The sequence below is a fragment of the Peromyscus eremicus genome, chromosome 9 (assembly GCF_949786415.1).
Source record: "Peromyscus eremicus chromosome 9, PerEre_H2_v1, whole genome shotgun sequence".
NCBI classification, from domain to species: Eukaryota; Metazoa; Chordata; class Mammalia; order Rodentia; family Cricetidae; genus Peromyscus; species Peromyscus eremicus.
In genome coordinates, this window is record NC_081425.1 from 95,055,710 (window position 1) to 95,076,166 (window position 20,457).

The window sequence follows — 20,457 nt, forward strand, 5'->3', positions numbered from 1 at the left end:
TCCTAACTTGCTTTTCTACATCCCCCTTAACTAGAGTACTAATCACCAAGGGAGGTAACTGCCACATCAGTCTCTTAAGTTGCACAGCATCTTCCTGTGCAGAGTCAAGCCCTTCTCCCTGTCCTTTCCTCACTGCTCTCCAGGCACCAACAAGGTTCTGAACTGCCAAAGATGTAGAGGTCTTTGCAACATGGAATATATTCAAAAAAAGGAAAACGAAAACTAACAAGACCCAAACCCACTCTGTAGAGTGAACCACATATTATAAGTCACTAAATGATAGATCTATAGACACAGATTAAAAGCAGGGTTGGGGAAGGAGAGCAGCACAATCAACTGCACTTAGCTGCATATTCTACTTCCTCTTCATCTTGCACCAAGCCTATTAAAAGGATGCAAAAGTCCTGCAGTTAATGGATCAGCTTAGCCCAAATTTCTTTGGGCATAAAGCCTTTTTGCAGGGTATTTCTTAATGTTTCATGAAGTGCTAGAAATTCAGCAATAAATTTAAGGATGCACCTCAAGGAAGATTGGTATTATCTGATCTCCTTGATGGTATTCACCAGAAAGAGTGAGGGACATGCCTACTCTGGTCTTGTTAATGTCTTCTCAAGTTGTCTGGTGTACCCACTCCTGATCTATCTTAGGGGCACCCTTAGCCCCCACTATTAAGTAATGACAGGGATTTGATCCACTATGACCAGAAGAAGTTGACTAGCTTCTCTCCATATAAGATTCCTTACTGATCGAATTAGTGAGACAGTGCCTCATCTGTAACATATCCTGCAGGTTTGGGTCCCAAGAATGTACATCCCTCCACATGCAACTACACATAGTTCTCACTGATTTGAGCTGAATTAATCTCTCTGCTATATTGGGGTCAATATACTCATTGGAGAGATTTCATAGTCTGTGTCAGAAATTGCTTCAGGTTTAGCTTTGTAAGCACTGGCTTCCGCAAGTGTAAGACTATTTCTCAAGCTATTTCCATTTTCCATTTGTTAGTGACAGATGCACACAATTGCTGGGATCCAGGAACACTGCCTTCTAAACAACTCTGTAAATATCTATAACAGAACACCTTCTCTTCTTGGCTGCTCCATAGAGGGGGGATGGGAGACTAGTACTACTGACGGTTCTACCTTTGAATAAGAGAACAGCTTCCAAGCTGAATTTTCCTAATCATCTCTCTTCTTTGGGATTTCTAACTCCATGTTCACATCCTATATCCCATTTTTGAACCTTTATTCTCCCCCACTCATTTACTTGAATCTATGCTGTCTGCTTCAGTGGTTTGTTGTATCTCCTTTCAGAGGCTCCTGGCTCTTGGTGCACATGCCCTGTGCCACAAACAGCCTAGAAAGCGTGAGTTAGCTTGCACAGTGCAGTAACTCATTTGCAACGCAGATCCAAAGAGTCACCCTTTGATCTTGGAAACTATAACACTGTATGTAATTACCCAGAGAGAATAGAACTTGGAAATACAATCACATTTTCCTTGTTACATATTAGAGCAAATGAGACCTCACCTGGCTCTGCAGTGTTCCCCAAGTCCTGGCATTTAGATTCCTGCATAAATACAAAGCCACTTAGCTCAAGACCACACACACCTTTCTTTTCTGGAATGGGAAAATGCCATTTCTTCATGGAAGGTCAGTGTTTGAAAACTCCAACCAGAGAGCAAGCCCAGAGTTTGAAGCTCTCCGGACCCTGCTTAAATGAACCTGGCTTTGCCATACAACCTAGACCTTGAGCAACCACACTGCTTCCAAACTCACTGAAAGCAACACCCCTGGGGAAATAGCCCCAGCTTGGAATTAGAGTAGAACAGGAATTGGGAGACCAGAACTTGGATAAAAATGGTCCCCCACCACTTGACTGTGGGTGGAATCTCAGCTGTGGACAGGAGTGAATTAGAAAATGGCCGCCTTTCTTTCTCCTTTTGAAATCATCCATGGGTAACCCCACACATTTAGTCACTCCCTCCCTAGGGAACACTCGAAATGCCTGTACAAAGAGACTTCCACTTCTACAGGTGTCAATGTCTGGGCAACCCCTGGGTCCTACTGCTGGTTGAACTGCAAACACATGTAAAACCTCTATCTGACAGCAAAAGTCCCCATTACGAGCAACTTCTGATTCACGTAGAGCTGAAACTTTTGTTTCAGTTTATTCTTTTTACTGCATACTATCAATTCCTCCCTATGTCCTTGATCCCTTATTTCTAGCTATGTCTCTCAGAAGGCCTCTGCCTCAGGTACCAATATGATCCTTTAAAAAGAGAACCCTCATTGGCCTAGCGCCATGGTAGAAGCCCATCATTGCTCATGGGACAGAAATGACATTCCTGCCAAGGCCCATCTGAGCCTGTTCTCCTCCTGTGTGTGCCTCATAATCCATGTCCAACACAATAGACAAAATGATCCATTGCAAAGCAAAATTAGACCATATTTTTCCCAACTTAAGCACCATTACTCCTAGAGATGAATTTGGATCAAAGGTCCTTTCCTTCCCACTGCTGTGTGGATGCTCACCACGGTCAGCCCATTGTCCTTCTATTCAAATGTTTGTGCCATTTGTCTGTCTGTGGGACCCACCCAGTTCATTCCAACCATTGCCCTTGTTACTGTTGAATCCACTTCCTCACATACTGTGTAACTGGTTCCCCTAATCTTCTCTGTCACTTTGGGCTGGCCAAACCACCAGAACTGTTGATATATATGCCACCATTAAATGTAAACTGCCTGTATTAGTCAGGGTTCTCTGGAGCTGCAGTTCTCAACCTATGTGTTGTAACCCCTTTGGGGTTGGAATATCAGATATCCTGCATATCAGATATTTACATTATAATTCATGACAATAGCAAAATTACAGTTATGAAGTAGCAATGAAATAATTTAATGGTTGGGGGGTCACAACAACATGAGGAACTGTATTAAAGGGTCATAGCATTAGAAATGATGAGCACCACTGCTCTAGAGGAATGTAACTGATAGAATGAACATATATATATATATATATATATTCCAATTTATTAAATATCTATTCCCATTCATTAATTTATTAGAGTGGGTTACAAGTTATGGTCCAGCTAGTCCAACAATGGCTATTGGTCAATGGAAAGTGCAAGCATCCAGTAGTTGTTCAGTCCATGAGACTGGATGTCTCAGCTGGTCTTCAGTATACACAAGAATTTTGAAGAAGTAGACTCTAATGCCAGTGAAGGAATGGACTTCCCAGCAAAACTCAAGGCAAGCAGGCAAAGAGCAGAAGCTTCCTTCCTCCATGTCCTTTATATAGACTGCCAGCAGAAGGTGTGGCCAAGATTAAAGATGGATCTTCCCACTTCAAAAGATCCAGATTAAAGGTAAGTCTCCCACTTAGAAATTATTTAATTAAGAAAAATCTCTCACAAGTGTACCCAGACACTTGGGTTTTAGTTCATTCTCAATGTAGCCAAGTTGACAACCAAGAACAACCATCACACTGCTCAAGAGTAGATCTATGGCTATACTGTCCTATTCACCTCTCTATTGCCAAATCTGAGAGTAATACATGGAAATTTTAATAAAAATTTATGGGCAGGATGTAGGTATGCACCAGTAGGTGGAGGATGAATGAGTGAGTGGACAGGTAAATAAGTGGAAGGGTGGACACATGAATGATTGAGTGAATACATGGACTGGGACATGGATGGATATATGGATGGTTGAGTAGATGGGTAGGTGAATCATTTCACTTCTTTGATAGAAACTACTTTTGCTAGAATGACATCTGCAGTCCTCATGACAGCTGGCAAAGCCACCCATATCCACCTACCTCCCTTAGCAGTCTCATAGCCTCCTACTTCTAACCTTTGGGCATTTGTAAAGACTTAAGTCAGGCTTGGAAACAAGACAAAAAAACTTATAAAACCATTCATTGTCAAACTGGCACATTGTGTAGCAAGCTTACACCACACACACATACACACACACACACACACACACACACACACATCTGATATTCTGATGGAATTTCTAATTTCCTATTTCCTACTGGTTGCTGCTAGGAGTTTGTCAAGGTAAATGCCAACCTGACAACGCTGATAAGTTATAAGAGATTTGTATTTGGTAGAATTTTGTAGAGCATAAAAGATAAGCAGATGTTAAAGTTTCAGTGTAAGATAGCGATTGGGTGTCTAATAAAATTCTATTTCAGCATTCTTTCATTGACAATACACTTTGGGCTTTCATGTTCTCTTTAGAACCAGGTTTGCCATTCTGTCTGTTCCTCCTTCATTGGGGTAAATCAATCTTTGCCATGTGCTCACTGCATATTTCTGGGTATTATGCTTTGACGCTGAATTGCTAACATGTAACTGCTTCACTTCTCAAAACTGTGATATTTGTTCTATTCAAGGTGAATGTTCCTTCCAAAGGCCACCCTCTAACCCCAACACATGCATGGAAACTTGTTCTCTCTGAAGCTGTCTCCTGTTTATCCCTGTAGGCTGAACTAAATGTCAGCTCGCCAGAAGATATTTCCAGATACATACCCCTACACAAGTGTCCATGTGCACAAACGAAGATATACACTTAACCTTATAATATATAACTTCCACCTTAAATGTTTGCAGTCTCAGCTAAAAAAGAATTTTAAGAGACTGGGAAAAGACAGACCTACCAGGCATATTCAAGTGCCTCCACCTGTGAGTGTAGAAACCAGTCCATCCTAGCCAATAAAAGGACAGTAGAAGCAAAAATCCTTGTTTCCTTTCTGAAAAACACCCAGTTCTCAGAATCCAACTGCTTAGACTCCAAAAAATGAGCCAGTTGGTCCTTTTCTTACAGAGATGATCAAGCAGAGTGGTCCCATACACAGCCTCTCAAGCCTGACACCCAGCTTCAGATCAGAGTACTGTTGCTTACTATTCATCCTAGCCCTGAAACCTCCAGTAAGTTACCTAATCCCTCTGAGCTACCACATGACCCCCTCTAAACTAGCAACACTAATATAAGCCTGTCCTCACTGGCTGATACAGGAAACACATGGAAATGTTAAAGTAACTACAGTCCTTAGAAGAACAAGTGGTATGAAAAGAAGGAAGCAGCTTGTAAGAGCTAAGATATCCAATGTTCGCATTCCAATCTCATGCAAGTCTCAAGTTCAGCCTTACCCAGAGCCAGATGGGGTTGCACAGAGCGCCAGGAATCTAACCAACTAAATGGATAGGGGTTGTCACGGCAGCCTATTAGTACGTCCATTCACACGTGAAACATAAACAACTGGGAATCCTGGGTATTCAACATCCACGTCGCAGAAAGTACCCAGTACATGTTTCTTCTCTGCCATTCTTGTCCCACCCATTCCCAGTCCCAACCTTAACCTTGTTGCCAGGAAAAATGGCTGCTTTCAAAGTTCCTGGGGAGCATTGCTAGTTTTGAGGTAAAGGGCTGTTTCAAATCGGCACTCATCTTCTCCTTACTGTCAGATTTCATAGATTTTACATTGAAATATTTTTCAACATTTTCCTAACAGCTGGGGGACCGCAAACAATTGGGTGGGTTTCTTTTTGTTCCTAGTTTTAATTTTGAAAAATCAATGAGTCATCCATGATGCCTTCAGACAATATTAAATAACACAATCAACTTGAATTTTATTATGAAGATTATATCTTCAAGAGTCTTTGCACAGAAGTCACTGGATTTGTGAAGCCTTAAGGTACTAGGCTTTCTAGGACTTAAAAGGGGATCAGAAGAGGTCAGGCCCATAAATAGACCAGAAAAATAAATTGCTAGACCCAATTCAGGGAAAATTAATAGATTTACGGAAATTATGTTTTGCATTCAAACTTAAAAAGGTTTTGAAGTTTTAGAATAATCTCAATTTTACCTCCTAGTTAATAAATAGCAGAACATCAAAGAGAATGCGTATGCTGTTTTTTTTTTTGTTTTGTTTTGTTTTTTGTTGTTTTTTTTTTGACACAAAAATACTTATAGCTAGGTCATGAGAGCAGATCCAACTCGAAGAAGAAGCTTTCCAATCACCAGCCAGGGAACTAGGGAGAAGCCGCACCCTGGGGAGCAGGCAGTTCTTTGCTGACTGGGACAAAACAGCTGGGTGGGAATCAGGGGATCTGAGGCTTGGAGGTATCTGTGGCTCGCAGAGATGAGCTGGATAGAATGGAGCCCTTCCGATTTCCAACCCAGCACCCTTCAGACATTCCATGCTAGAGGCAAAATCTCAGAGGCTCGGCCACCCACGACTGGAAGGTTCCTAGGCTTGCTGACAAACAGAGATCAGGGCTGAGGACAGTGGTCTCCTGAACTCCTCCAAGAAAACAAGTGGTTTCTTTGTCTTCTGCAGAGAAGCCTTGACTACTAGTGAAGTCAGTTGGCTGTTGGAACGGAAGTTAGAACAAAAGAGTCCACAGAGACGCAAGCATTTTGGTTAAATCTGTTTCAGCCCAACCCACTGTGCAGCCCTTTCTGACCCTCCAGTGCTTTCAGCTGGACATGTGGCAGGATAATAAGTGGTTTTCCTGCAACTGCTTCAGCTTTGCTATCCCGTCTCCCACACGGAAGGCACAATGACAGCACTCACTGGCTCGCAATTTCGGTACCTTCCTCTTGTTGGAGTCTCCTTGCTGCCCTACCCTTCACTTCCCTCCAGACCGACCCGAAGCAAAGAGATGCATCTGTCTGTCAGTTCCTGGAAGCATTCAGGACTGCCGGCACCAGGCAAGTCAAGATGTGAGCCTGTGACCCCCACAGCTTCCTCTGAAGCTGAGACAATACTGACATCTTGTGGTCTAGAATCCTGTTTGCCCCAAGAGTCACAGGCCAGAGCAGGCTCACCCATGAGGCTTTCACAACCACACAGGTGGGGTGACCAATCCTCCGTGAACACAACCTGTAGATGGCTCATAGTCCAGCCGGAGAACCAAGTGACCTAAACGGTGTACACACTGGGTGATGGAGAGAGCACACAGCATCTGCCCTGCCCTACATAGACTCACCTCAGTGAGCATTTACTCAGTGTGCCATATATGGGCAGTTGCAATCGATTAGAGTAAGCAATATGCCACTTAAGAGGAGAGAGACTCTCTAGGGTGAGACTTCCAAAATGGCACTGGGTCAGGAAACATTGGCATGGTCCAGAAAGCAAGGGGGAAATGTGCAAATCTAAATGTCTGGGCCTCACGGGATGCATTCCATTTACAAGAATGCTCAGTCGTGGAGCAGGCTATCTTCAATGGTGTGGAGGGGACATATGAACATGGTTTTTTGGGGGGAGAGATGGGATGAGGCATCATAGACAGGGTAAGAGTCAAAGACGATCTGGATAGTGGAGCCTTGAATGCTGGAATAAAGAAATCAAATGTCATTTATTTTCTCAAAGTCACATGATAAGATTGTATTTAAGAAGAAATAGTCTATCAAGCATAAAGAATGAACTATGTGCTTTCATAGAGAAAATAAAAAGATCATCATCCGATTGCTAGCGGGAGCTAACTCTAGGGCTAAGGACAATAGTGTTATTTGTCTTGTTTTCTTTTTGTGTTCTTTTTCCATTCTTAACAAATTAATGACTGTTTTCATTACCTCAACAATGTAAGTTATTTTACGTAAAGCAGACTGTCAGTCTCCTCTACAAAGATGGTCCTCTCAACATCGAGGACAAAGGGTTCACATAAAATGTGGTCAGGACATCATGGGAATAGGAAGAGGCAAGGTGCTGGGGAGGCTCTCAGGAATCCACAAGGTTGACCCCACCTTGGTCTGCTGGCAGTGGTCCAGAGGGTACCTGGACCGGTCTACTCTGGTGACCAGCCTAGCAAATAACCTAGCTGTCATCATAGAGCCTTTGTCCAGTGACTGATGGAGGCAGATGCAGAGATCCACGGCCAGGCACCAGGCTGAGATCCAGGAATCCAATTGATGAGAGAGAGGAGAGATTCTGCAGGCAAGGGACATCAAGATCATGATAGGAGGACGTGCAGAGATGACCAGCCACACTAGTGGAAGCCCATGAACTGTGGACTGGTGGCTGTGGAGCCCCCATGGGACTGGACTAGGCCCTCTGGGTACAGAAGATGATTGTTTGGCTCGAACTGTTTGGGGGGCACCTAGGCAGGAGGATCGGGATCTGTCCCTGGTGCATGGGCAGGCTTCTGGGAATCCAGTGCCTGCGGTGTGATGCTTTTTGCAGCCTTGGTGCAGTGGGAAGGGGCTTGGACCTGCCTAGGCTCAGTGTGCTGGGCTCTGCTGACTCCCCATGGGAGACCTTCATTTGGGGGATGTGGGGATGCGGGGTGGCTTGGGAAAGAGGGCTGGGGAGTGGGAGGAGGGAGGATGGGGGAATCTGTGGATAGTATGTGGAGTGAGTAGAAAATTTCTTAATAAAGAAAAATGAAAAAAAAGAAAAATATACATTTTCAAGCATCCACAGAAATACCAAATGTATGAATGCATGTGGGTGAATCATAGATTTCTAAAAAAGATATGCAAATCAATTATCTACCTGTGAAGCCATACCAGCTATACTCATATATACCTGTCATATGTCATCTTGACTACACTATCCCTTAGTTATGTCTTTGAGAATTCTTCTTGTGTGAGTCTCTGGTATATAATTGCTTTTAAATTGTTCCTGGTCATGTGATTTTGTTTTTGCTAGTTGCATTTCACATATATTTTTAAATTTTGGTTTTTTTTTCAATTTCATCTGTTTATTTACCAACTGATGGCCTGTAATATACTAGACACTGTTTAGATTTGGTGTATATTAGTGAACAAATCAAGAATCTTTTCCTCATGGGCTTTTTAGTCCCTTAAATCAGTGTTTCTATTCCTGGCATTAAACCTGTGTCACTTGAGTGAAAACCAAAAAAAAAAAAGATGTGGTCAGGAATTCAGCCCCTGACAAACCACAAGGGTCCCAAAGAAGCTGACCCTATTCCTACTCCAACAAGGGCAGGACAGAACACTGTTTCTTGAAGAGAAACGGCTCAACCAAGAACACATAGTACTCTCTGGAGTTTAGGATTTGGTTTCACCTCCAATTTCCCACTCAGGGATCTGTCCTCTCACCTGACTGTACCACTTCCCACGAAGGGTGTGGCCAGAAACTCCCCACAGCATAGCAAGGAACCTCAAGTTCACAGGTCTCTAGAAAACATGCAGCCAGGAAGTTGTTCTAGTTGGTTTTTTGTCAACTTGACACAAGCTAGATCATCAAAGAGGAGGGAACCTCAACTGAGAAAATGCCTCCATAAGATCAGTCTGTGGGCAAACCTGGTAGGCACATTTTCTTGAGTGATCATCCATGTGGGAGGGCCTGGTACACTGAGGGTAGTGCTCTTCCTGGGTATGTTGTCCTGGGTGTATACAAAAATAAACGGAGGCAAAAACAGGAGGGAGCAAACCAGCAAGCAGCACTCCTCCATGGAGTCTGCTTCGGTTACTGCCTTAAGTTCCTATCCCTATTTCCTTCAATGATGGACTGTGATGTGGAAGTCTGCATGCACGCATGTGTGTATATATGAACAGGCACATGTGTGAGGGCATGAGTGGGCTGTCTGTGCACACATACATATGTCAATTCATATGTGTATTTGTCTATGTGCTTAAGAGCACATGTGTATGGATGGTCATATATTTGGATATATCTATACATATATGCCATTAATGTACATGTGTGCCTGTCTGGACACATGTGCATGTGTTGTGTGGTACATGTGCATGTATTGAGTTCATGCATGCATGCATGTGCAGCTATGTGACAGCTCAGTAGTGATGGGTCAAGAGAATATCTCTTAAGCAGAAAGAGGAAAATGAGCTGACCTAGGAGTGTTAGACATGTCTACTTAGTCCTCAAAACCTTCATCATGTGATGGTGTTTTACTCACTCTGAAGAAAACACAGGTGAATTGTCCAAGGACATTATGGTGATAAATGATAATGCTATACTCCAGACCAAGCAATCCTCCACAGGAACCTGAGAATGGGGGTACAATATCTGGAAGCCCAGCTTATCCCAGGTACCCCACATTCTGCTCACAGAATTTCAAAGGATGGTGTTCATTACCCAGACAGATCCCACCATGCTCCACGGCAAGTCCACAAATCCACCACTAAGCAAAAATTGATGCTTTAGGCCATGGTGTTTTATCTTGGCAATAGAAACTCCAACCAACACAGGAGGTCTACAGTGGAAGCAAAGACACAAAGGTCCACCTGAAAAAAAGAAACCATGAACATCAGCACTTCAACATGGCTTCATCCACCATGTTTCCAGAGTCCCCATGACCCTTTCAGTGAGTCTGCAATGTCCAACTAGTTTCCTAACACTTTAGTTTTTTCTTACATTACATGGGATTTTCCAGAGACAGGCTGACACAGGATATCTCGAAGATCACATGAGGCTCCTGAAGTGATGGCTGGATGATGAAAATGCAAACAAAGATTCCCTTTATTGAACCTACTCAACTGAATGCAAAGGCAAAAATTGGAACCCGCTGTCATCTATCAAACCAGGCAGTAAGGGCTGCAAGAGCATACTTTCTCACCAATTTTATTACAGTATACATAATCTTAAATACAAATTACTATATTTACAAGCATTTAATTTATTCTATTATTTTAAATAGTTTGTATATATCTTAAAATTGCTACACTGTAATTAATAATTGGTAAATATTTATTTTATATAAACCACATAAGCACAAACTCTCCAGGGTCTCCAGCAATGTTTTCACAGTATAAGAAGGTCCTGAGATTAAAGCTTTGAGAAAGTCTGGCTCATTTGCCCTGCTTGCTTATCACCCTATCCCCATGACTCCACATGGCCACGCACGGGGTCTCCACCTTAGGAAGACAGCGCTCTTCACCCCTCTGTTTTTCCAGGAACCTTTCCTACTTACCAGTCCCTGTCCTCTGACTCCCTGCTCCCCCTTTCCTCACAGCCTGTGTCACTGGCCCAAGGCAGCTGAGCTGACATGCTGTGGGGACATGTTTCTTCCTTACTTTTGTTTCCACCTGTGATGGCCTTGAGTCTGCCTCCTGCAAGGCACCTGCCTCCCTTCTCTCCAGGGTTCCCTAAGCAGCACTTCTCCTAATCCTCTTTAAAGGGATCACAAACTGAGGAACCTGCTAGAATAAAGCCCTCATCTGCCTTTAGAGCATTCGGCAATTATGTCAGGAGCCCTGACCCTGTGTCAGTTGCTGGGGACCCAAAGATGAATGAGATCTATCTCCTCAACCCGCTCAGTTTCCAGGAGAAATGAAGATGGAGCTAATAGTTCTTGTCTAGGGAAATGCTTCACAGATGTGACATTTGACATGGATCATACAAAATGAGGAGGAGTTCACTGGGTGATGAGAAAAAATACCTTCCTAGTGAGAGAAGAATGCTTACAAAATCATACGACTGAGAAAATGCATGGCATATTTAGGGAACCGGATAGAACAGTGTAGGTGGACTACAGTCTGCATGCACGCATGTGTGTATATATGAACAGGCATGTGTGTGAGGGCATGAGTGGGCTGTCTGTGCACATATACATATGTCAATTCATATTTGTATTTGTCTATGTGCTTAAGGGCACATGTGTATGGATGGTCATATGTTTGGATATATCTATACATACATGCCATTAATGTACATGTGTGCCTGTCTGGACACATGTGCATGTGTTGTGTGGTACATGTGCATGTATTGAGTTCATGCATGCATGCATGTGCAGCTGTGTGACAGCTCAGTAGTGATGGGTCAAGAGAATGTCTCTTAAGCAGAAAGAGGAAAACGAGCTGACCTAGGAGTGTTAGACATGTCTACTTAGTCCTCAAAATCTTCATCATGTGATGGTGTTTTACTCACTCTGAAGAAAACACAGGTGAATTGTCCAAGGACATTATGGTGATAGATGATAATGCTATACTCCAGACCAAGCAATCCTCCACAGGAACCTGAGAGTGGGGGTACAATATCTGGAAGCCCAGCTTATCCCAGGTACCCCACATTCTGCTCACAGAATTTCAAAGGATGGTGTTCATTACCCAGACAGATCCCACCATGCTCCACGGCAAGTCCACAAATCCACCACTAAGTAAAAATTGATGCTTTCCTCTGAAGAGCTTTGCTTGCAATTCTGAAAGCTAACAGTAAAACACAAACCTGAAATGTCAGTCTTTTAGAAAGGCCTGTCAGGAAATGAAACAGAAAGCCAGGACTCGGAGGAAACTAGAAAAGACTCCCAGCTTCTCCCTGTGCCGCAAGAACCACCGAGAACTTGGTTAACTGCACAGCGTCAGACACTACCAAGCTCACTGACTTGGGCTCTCCCATCTGCTGAACAGCCTCCACATATGTTCCTCCCGTCTTCCCTTTCAGCTAAGTCAAAGAGCACTACTCTCTCCAACTGGTAGAGGGCAATTTCCTTACTGATCATGAGCAGAGACCCCACATGTTCTCTCACATAAGTTACACCCTTTCCCATAAGCTAGCCTATATTTTCTATATGCTATGTCACTTATGATAAAATTTTATCACATAACTCACATTGCATATTTCATATTTGATATATATTTAAATATTATATGCTATATATCCCATGTTGCTCGTTACATATTTTATACTTTTAGAAAATCCTCCAGTCAGTTATTTATCACCTTGTATTTCAGATGAGAAAACTTATTGAAAGCTGTAGGCAGTGAATGAGGCAAACATGGAAATCCACATCTTCCCAAAGCCAGAATCGTTCCTTTGTGCTGTGCTTCTTCCACTGTGACCAGAGTCTGCAGCCACCAGCCCCTGAGGCATCCTTCCTGTGACTAAATCAGCTAGCCCTGCATATCACAACCCCTTCATCAAAACCCACAGGCAAGGGTAGTGCTGTGGACGTACTGAAAATCCTAGCCTGAAAGTGTTCAGAGAACTATAGATTTTAGGAAATGGGGGGAACAAGATATTATGGATACCTTAAAAATCATACCTTTAGCCAAAAGCGAATGATGATAATAAAGGATACAATTTTATATTCACAGCTTGAGACCAACAGTGTGAAAATTAATAGGAAAAAAACATAAAGGGAAGTCAACACACACTAGCAGTATTTGTTTCTGTAGAGCAAACATCCAGGTGTTTATGGAGGTGGGGCCCTTTTGTATTTCATAATTTTACAAAAGAGGTACAGTCTACATTTTTAAAAGGGAGGCAAAGTTGTTTAAAATCTAATTGCTATTGAAAACCTGGGAATGGTACCCCCTTTCCCATGCACTTCAAAGGGTGCCCTCCCAGATGGAACTTAGCCAGGGAAGGAAGGGAAGTACAGAAACACCATCCTGCACTGCCCAGGTTTGAGATCTACCCCTGTTTTCCAATTCACCCCTCATTTGGATATCCCTGAGAAGGCACAGGCTGCAGCCAGAATCTCACCCTCCCTTCCGAGCCAGTCTTCAGCTTTGGGCTCTGCAGTCTCAACAGGGACAGCCAGTCCTAAAACAAGCTGCCAGGTGGCTGGCTTCACCTCTGAGGACATCAGTCGTTCTTCTCACCCATCCTGACATGACAGCAACCTTCTCAAAGGCTGTTCCCAGAGTGTACCAGTGTGGGTAAGGACTGCTCCCTCCCTCTCTTGGCCCTTGCTTTACTGGAAGGACATAATCGGCAACTTCTAGGTTTGTTTTGGGTTCATGACTGCAGTTTGGTTTCTATTTCTTGCAATCAGAAAGGCCTAAGATACAGAAAATGTCAAAAGAGTTCTAGCTGGAATTAAATCAGAACAATGAAACTTAAAAAAATGTATTTTTCTCAACTATCTGGAGATTAGTTTTTTGTTTTTTGTTTTAATTTCATGAGTGTATGTGTAATCCAGGTTCTGAGAGGATTATGTGCACCATATTATGCAGGTACTCTTGGAGGCCAGTAGAGGGCATTAGATCCCCTGGAACTGGAATTACTGGCACTTGTGAGCTGCCAGATAATGGGTTCTGAGAACCAAATCCAGGTCTCCTCCAAGAGCAGCAGGTTTTAGCCAAAAGTCATCTTTCCGGACCCTTTCAGAATTATTTGAATGATGTCAACAGACAGAAGGTAGTTGTTTTGTCAGCTAGCCAAGATCAACTATTCACAGATTACTCCCTTACAAACATTCCCGAAGCACCTATGAACTTCAAAAGGGGATTGAATTGGCTTTACACAAACACCTACCCACAAATCGTGCCATGCCATCTTAGGCCCTCTTCCCCCGTGAGAAGGAGACAGAGGGCTCTAGCCTTCTAATGCTCTACTTGGCCTCTGCTCCAACCCAAAAGTTAGCACTGAGTTGCCCCACATGAGGCCTCAGGGGCCTGCAAACACAGAAAAGGGGTCTCTGAGGCCCGCAGATGAGATGGTGTCTCTGCCTCTGTGGCCTCTGAGAAGTGGCAGCTGACAGGAACAGAAGCAAATAAGGGACAGAAACAGGTGGCAGCCTCGGAAGATGAGCCCAGGCTGATGCAGAGGCATGCTTTTCCCAGACTTGTCAACAGCACTCCAGAGCCCTTCTTCCCTCAACTGATAACCTCCTTAGCCACACATTTTCTGCCAAGTTCAGAAGTGCTTTCATTTGCAGCTTGAAACATTTTTCATTAAATGAAAAAGAAAAGAAGAACTTGTTTAGATTTCAAATTTGTTCCAGATTTTCAGGTTTCAGTGCAGCTGCGTCTTGGCTGGCCCGTATCACAGAACAGGAAGTGGGCTCCTCCAAGCTTCAGCCTGGCACAGCTTACTAGGGCCACCTTCTGGAAAGAGACTCCCAAGTAAGAGAAGGTGCAGCCTCTTGTTGATAAGGCTGTATACGTGCTGGTAAGGTAAATGGAGCCCTGCCACTCCCACTACAAGCTCGCTGGCATCCCACCTCTGCTGGATGAGCAGAGCCACAGCACAGCCTAGGCAGGTACTTGGAAAAGCTACTCCATCCCTGCAAAACCTTGGGGCAGCCCCAAGTCCCTGAACCCTCTGGATTTCTGAACTGAAAGAATCTCCAAAACAGCCAAGGCATGATGCCTGTCTCTTCAGACAATGTGGTCTCCACAGTTTTTGGTTCTGGTGTTTGTTGTTGTTGTTGTTGTTGTTGTTGTTGTTGTTTTGTTGTTGTTTTGTTCTTTGTTGGAGTTTTTTTTTTTTACACAACCCAAAGGTCCAGGGGAAATTCAAATGTCCCCCAGCTGGTACATTCCCTCCACTACCCTGGTTCCTGCTCAGTTCATGCTTTCTGCCTTTTTGTATTTCCATATGGGTTTAGTTTTAAGACCAATTCTGGTTTGCACAAAAGCTCAGTCCCTATCTCTGCCCATAAACTAGTGGTTCTCAACCTGTGGTTAGAGACCAGTTGAGAGTTCATATATCACATATCCTGCATATCAAATATTTATAATACGATTCATAACCACAGCAAAATTATAGTTGTGAAGCAGCAATGAAAGTAGTTTTATGGTTGGGGGTCACCACAACATGAAGAACTGTATTGACGGGCTGCAGCATTAGGAAGGCTGAGAACCACTACCCTGAATGATTTTCTAAGTGATGACCTAAAGCCTTTTACCAAGTAGCCTCCAAGTTCAGAGCAGAAAGAAAGGTGCCAAATAGGGGTTCACACAGCTTCCAAGACAGCAAAAGGGACAGAAAGAAAGGGGACAATGACAGTCCCCAAGGAGGTGCCCAGTATCCTTAGTGACTCCATGAAGGTATCTCTTTTTCCTGCAGAACTGTTCATCCTATAGTCCCCAGGGCACACGATGCCCCTCCTAATGGTGAGAGGCTACAAATGGCTCTTTTTCATCCCTGGTGAAACTGTTCCTTTCCATCTTTGCTGAAGGTTTATTAAGTACTCGATATGTTCCAGACTCCACCATCATTTCAACTTTTACGACATCATTTCTTTTTCCATTCCAAAGCGTTTCAGGACTCAAAGTCTCTGTCACCCTTCAAACATCTCCAGAGATGGATGCCACATCAGGACAGCATAATGCACATGCATCCTTGTCCATAACCACCATATGGATGCTACAATGTAGTGCAGGAAAGGAAGGCCAAAGACCAGCTCAGAGCTCCCTCCTAAGAACCTAGCTTCCTCTGCAGCCCCAGACCTGTCCCCACTGGTGTCTCCCTTCTCTAAGCTCAAGAGACCCAAGGAGACTTCCTCTAGATCCTAAAGTATCCTAGATGTCAAACTTTTCCTCCATGGCTCTTGAAAGTAGAGGCCAAGTCACTAAGGATACTGGGCACCTCCTTGGGGACTGTCATTGTCCCCTTTCTTTCTACAATGGACAACAAAGAGGGCTTCTCACTGATGGCTGGAACAAGGAAATATTGGGTCAAAAGTATTACCTACCTCAGTAACACAAGAGTTGTAGAATTATGGCCAGCCACTGTGAGCTACACTAAGGAAATAGCTGAGCGAGAGACCATGTCATCAGACTCACCAGGGCAGCAAAACCAGACACAAGCTCTAGGTGAGCTAACTTCACAGAGCTCTCCAAGCTAGTATTTTTAAAATTCACATAACATATCAGATGAAAGAAAAACTGAGGCTTTGTGAAGACATTGCATGCCTGTTTCTGCTTCAAATAAGGGTTTGCCATTGTGCTCAGAACCTCACAGGGCATCTCAGCAGATTCAGGCTTGGCTCTCAATTCACAGTCCTTTGCCTTCCTGACTGACTAGTTACAGCCGCTGAAAAAGAAACTACCTCACAAGAATTCACCCACAAACTCTGGTTGAACACATGTTTCAGAAGTTGTTTTGCTGAGGGTTTATCTCCGTAAGCTCTCCCTTCGTGGTCTGCAATTCTTTTTTTTTTTCTTGTCTGTTTGTTTGTGTGGGTATGCAATTCTCTGAAATAGACACTTTCCTAAATGTAAAAATTAGAGGAAAAATAGTTCTCTCTTCCTGGCAACCAAGCATTTGTAGGACTCACAATTTCAGATGTCACTGACTGCCAGCTTCAGGCAACTGTCTGTCATCTTGAGCTGAGAAATGCAGCCCACAGTTGTTCTGTTTGGCATGTGTTTCTCTCTCTCTCTCCCTCTCTCTCTCTCTCTCTCTCTCTCTCTCTCTCTCTCTCTCTCTCTCTCTCCGTGTGTGTGTGTGTGTGTGTGTGTGTGTGTGTGTGTGTGTGTGTGCGTGTGTGTTTAACAAGATTCAGAACAGAGACAAGTCAGCTCTGGAAAAGATAAAGATGTAAGAAGAGGAGAAACTATGTATGTATGTGTATGTGTGCATAGTGTGGTGTATGTGTGGGGTGATGTGAATATGGGAGTGATGTATGTGATGCTATTATATAAGGTGTAGTTGATAAATGTTTGTGTTATCTGTGTGTACACTTTAGTTAGCATTTCTATCAATGTGAAGAGACACCATGACTACAGCACCTCTTATAAAGGACAATACTTAATTGGGATTGGCTTACAATTCATAGATTTAGTCCATTATCATCATGGCAAGAATTGTGGTGGTGTGCAGGCAGACATGGTACTGGAGAATGAGCAGAAAGTTCTACATCTGGATCTGCAGGCAGCAGGAAGAGAATGCCATACTAGACATGGATTGAGCATCTGAGATCTCAAAGCCCACCCCCCAGTGACACACTTCCTCCAACAAGGCCACACCTACTCCATCAAGGCCACACCTCCTAATAGTGCCATTCCCTATGGGCCTATGGGGGCCATTTTCATTTAAACTACCACAGTATGATTAGTATTTGTGTGCGGTGTATGGAATATTTTTGTGTGTGGTGTATTTGTGTATAAGTGTGTGGTATTTGTGATGCACATAGTGTATATGATATGTATACATAATATGCATACATGTACATAAGTGGTATGTATGATGTGGTGTATGTAGTATGTGTTCATGGTAAGTGTAGAGTGTGTGGAGTATAAGGTATGCATACATAGTGTGTGAGATACGTGAGATGGTATATACTATTCATATGTAGGACATGAATAGCATGTGTGGAGCACATGTGGATGTGAAGAGTGTATAAATGTGTGATTATGATGTGAGTTTGGAATATGTGTATGTGGAGGATATGGAAAGTACATGCTGTGTGCCATGGTACACAAATGTGTTATGTGTGGTATGTGTGAGTGATCTGTCTGTGAATGTATATCATGTCTCCCTGGGTACTCTCTACCGTGGAAGTAGTGAGACCAAGCACAGTTGGTAATTATATGAGAAAAGGAGTTGTCTGACAGGGCTTTGATTAGCTCCTCTATGAACTGTCCACCTCTGGTAGGTATCCTCAGTGCTGCCTAGCAAGCCATACTGCCTGCTTTTCCATGCCAAACAGGCAGTGTATGCCAGGCAGACACCAAAGGAACTGAGAGCTAAGGTCATAGAACATCTTGGCTCTCTCCAGAAATGTATGTACTGGCCTAAACTTTCCAGGAGCTTACAGAAGGTGCCTAAGACCTGGGAAATGGTTCCAGTTACGTGTGAGGTTCCATTTTCTTTTGGACCCTAAGTTCTAAGAAGTTCCTGTTTAGTATCCTGCAAGAGTTTTAAACCTGGTGGGGGTAGAGAATCTCCCAGTGTTGAAAGCCATTGTTGAATGGGGAACAGAATGCCCAATGTGTTCGAATAGTCCAGTGTGGCTTAAGCCTCCAGTGAAGAAAGGCTGGCTCCACTCTTCCAGGCCAAATCTTTGGGTTTGTTTCCATTTACCCTGCTCCTGAACCCATGTAAGCCTGGCATGGTTCCACTCCGAGAACACCTATTGCTGACTGCTCTAGGAAGAGGCTTGGAGAGACAAATCTTTGTGTGCCCATAAAGAGAGGCTGCTTTGCCATCTGGAGACACTCTAGTCTTCAAGACGGAAACACACAGAAAATCAGACACTTCAAAGAATCTCAGAACACAGCCTGTCTCACAGGATAGCATGTGATTCTAGCAGCTTGTCAGAGTGGTAAGGGACCTAAGAGAATTCAGGGATGGGTGTTTTGGCCCTGTATGTGTGTAGGACAGTCTGGCCCAAACCAAGTTGGATTTCTTGTAGGGCAGTAAGTCATCACCTCTGCCTGGTCTAGTGTTCCTTTCTTCTAAAGACTGTCTCACTCGTACAACAAAATTCATATTAATCACTTAAAGCAGGAAATGCATGTATCTCACACAAGCCAGGCTTGTGCAGAAATGAAGCTGGGGACAAGGTCCCATGTTGTGTGTGTGTTGTGTCTATGTGTATGTCACAACCTTGTGACTGGACCATCAAGAATACCTGAGAGAAGCTGGGCATTGTGGCGCATGCCTTTAATCTCAGCACTCAGGAGGTAGAGGCAGGCTGTTTTGTGGTAGTTCAAGGCCAGCCTGGTCTACACAGTGAGTTCCAAGACAGCCAAGGATAAGTAGAGAAGCCCCGTCTTAAGAAAAAGAAAAACAAAGAAACAAACAAAAAACCTGAGAGAGCCCCTGCTCTTTGGGTTGAGCCTGGCCAGCCTTCACCCTGCTGACCAGCATACAAAGCAAGACTTTATACAATATACTGTGAACTCCCACTTTCTCCCCCACACTCCCAATCAGGTGATATGTGAAAACAAGAGCTTAAAGTAGGGTTCTACACAGGGTGGAATAAAGCTAGAAATCCACAGGAGTCTGCTTAAGGAGCATTAGGAAACTTATTAGATAAATTGAGGAAATACACTCATGAATACAGAACCAAGTAGACAGCTAGAGTCGTCCTCTGATCTGACCAAGAGCAAATCCACCTGGCAGTTCAATCACACCAGGAAGCAGGAAACAGGGAGAAGGGACCTCATGACCTCCCTCCCTTTATTTTTAAGAGGTCATGTAAAACAGCAAGAAGCACCACCTCCTTCTGGCCATATACCCCAAGGTCATGGGCAGAGCAAATACCACTACAGTGGGAGATCAATATGCAATCACATCCCACATCTGAGAGATAGGTGGTAAAACCAGGAGGGAGAGCCCCCCAAATGTCAATACATAGATGGCAGGAATATGAGTGCTTATTGTAAAATTATATAATCCTTGCTGTGTATTTTAAATTTTTATAATAAAATGTTGGCAGAGGGTATGTTGTATATTGGTCAGGATTCTCTAGAGTTACAGAACTTATGGAATGAATATATATAATTTATTGGAATGACTTACAGGCTGCAGTCCAACAACAGCTAGCTATGAATGGAAAGGCCAAGAATCTAGAGTTGCTCAGTCCCCCAAGGCTGGGTGCCTCAGCTGGTCTTCTGTATATGTTGGAATCCCAAAGAAGCAGGCTCCAATGCCAGTGAAGGAATGGATGCACTGGCAAGGTGAGAGCAAGCAGGCAAAGAAGGAACACACCTTCCTTCTCCCTTGTCCTTCCAGCAGAAGGTGAGGCCCAGATTAAAGGTGTACCTTCCAAGCTCAAGATCCGGATGAAAGGCCTGTTGTCTTCTTGCCTCAAGGTCTGGATCACAAGTGTGCTCTTTGTTTCTG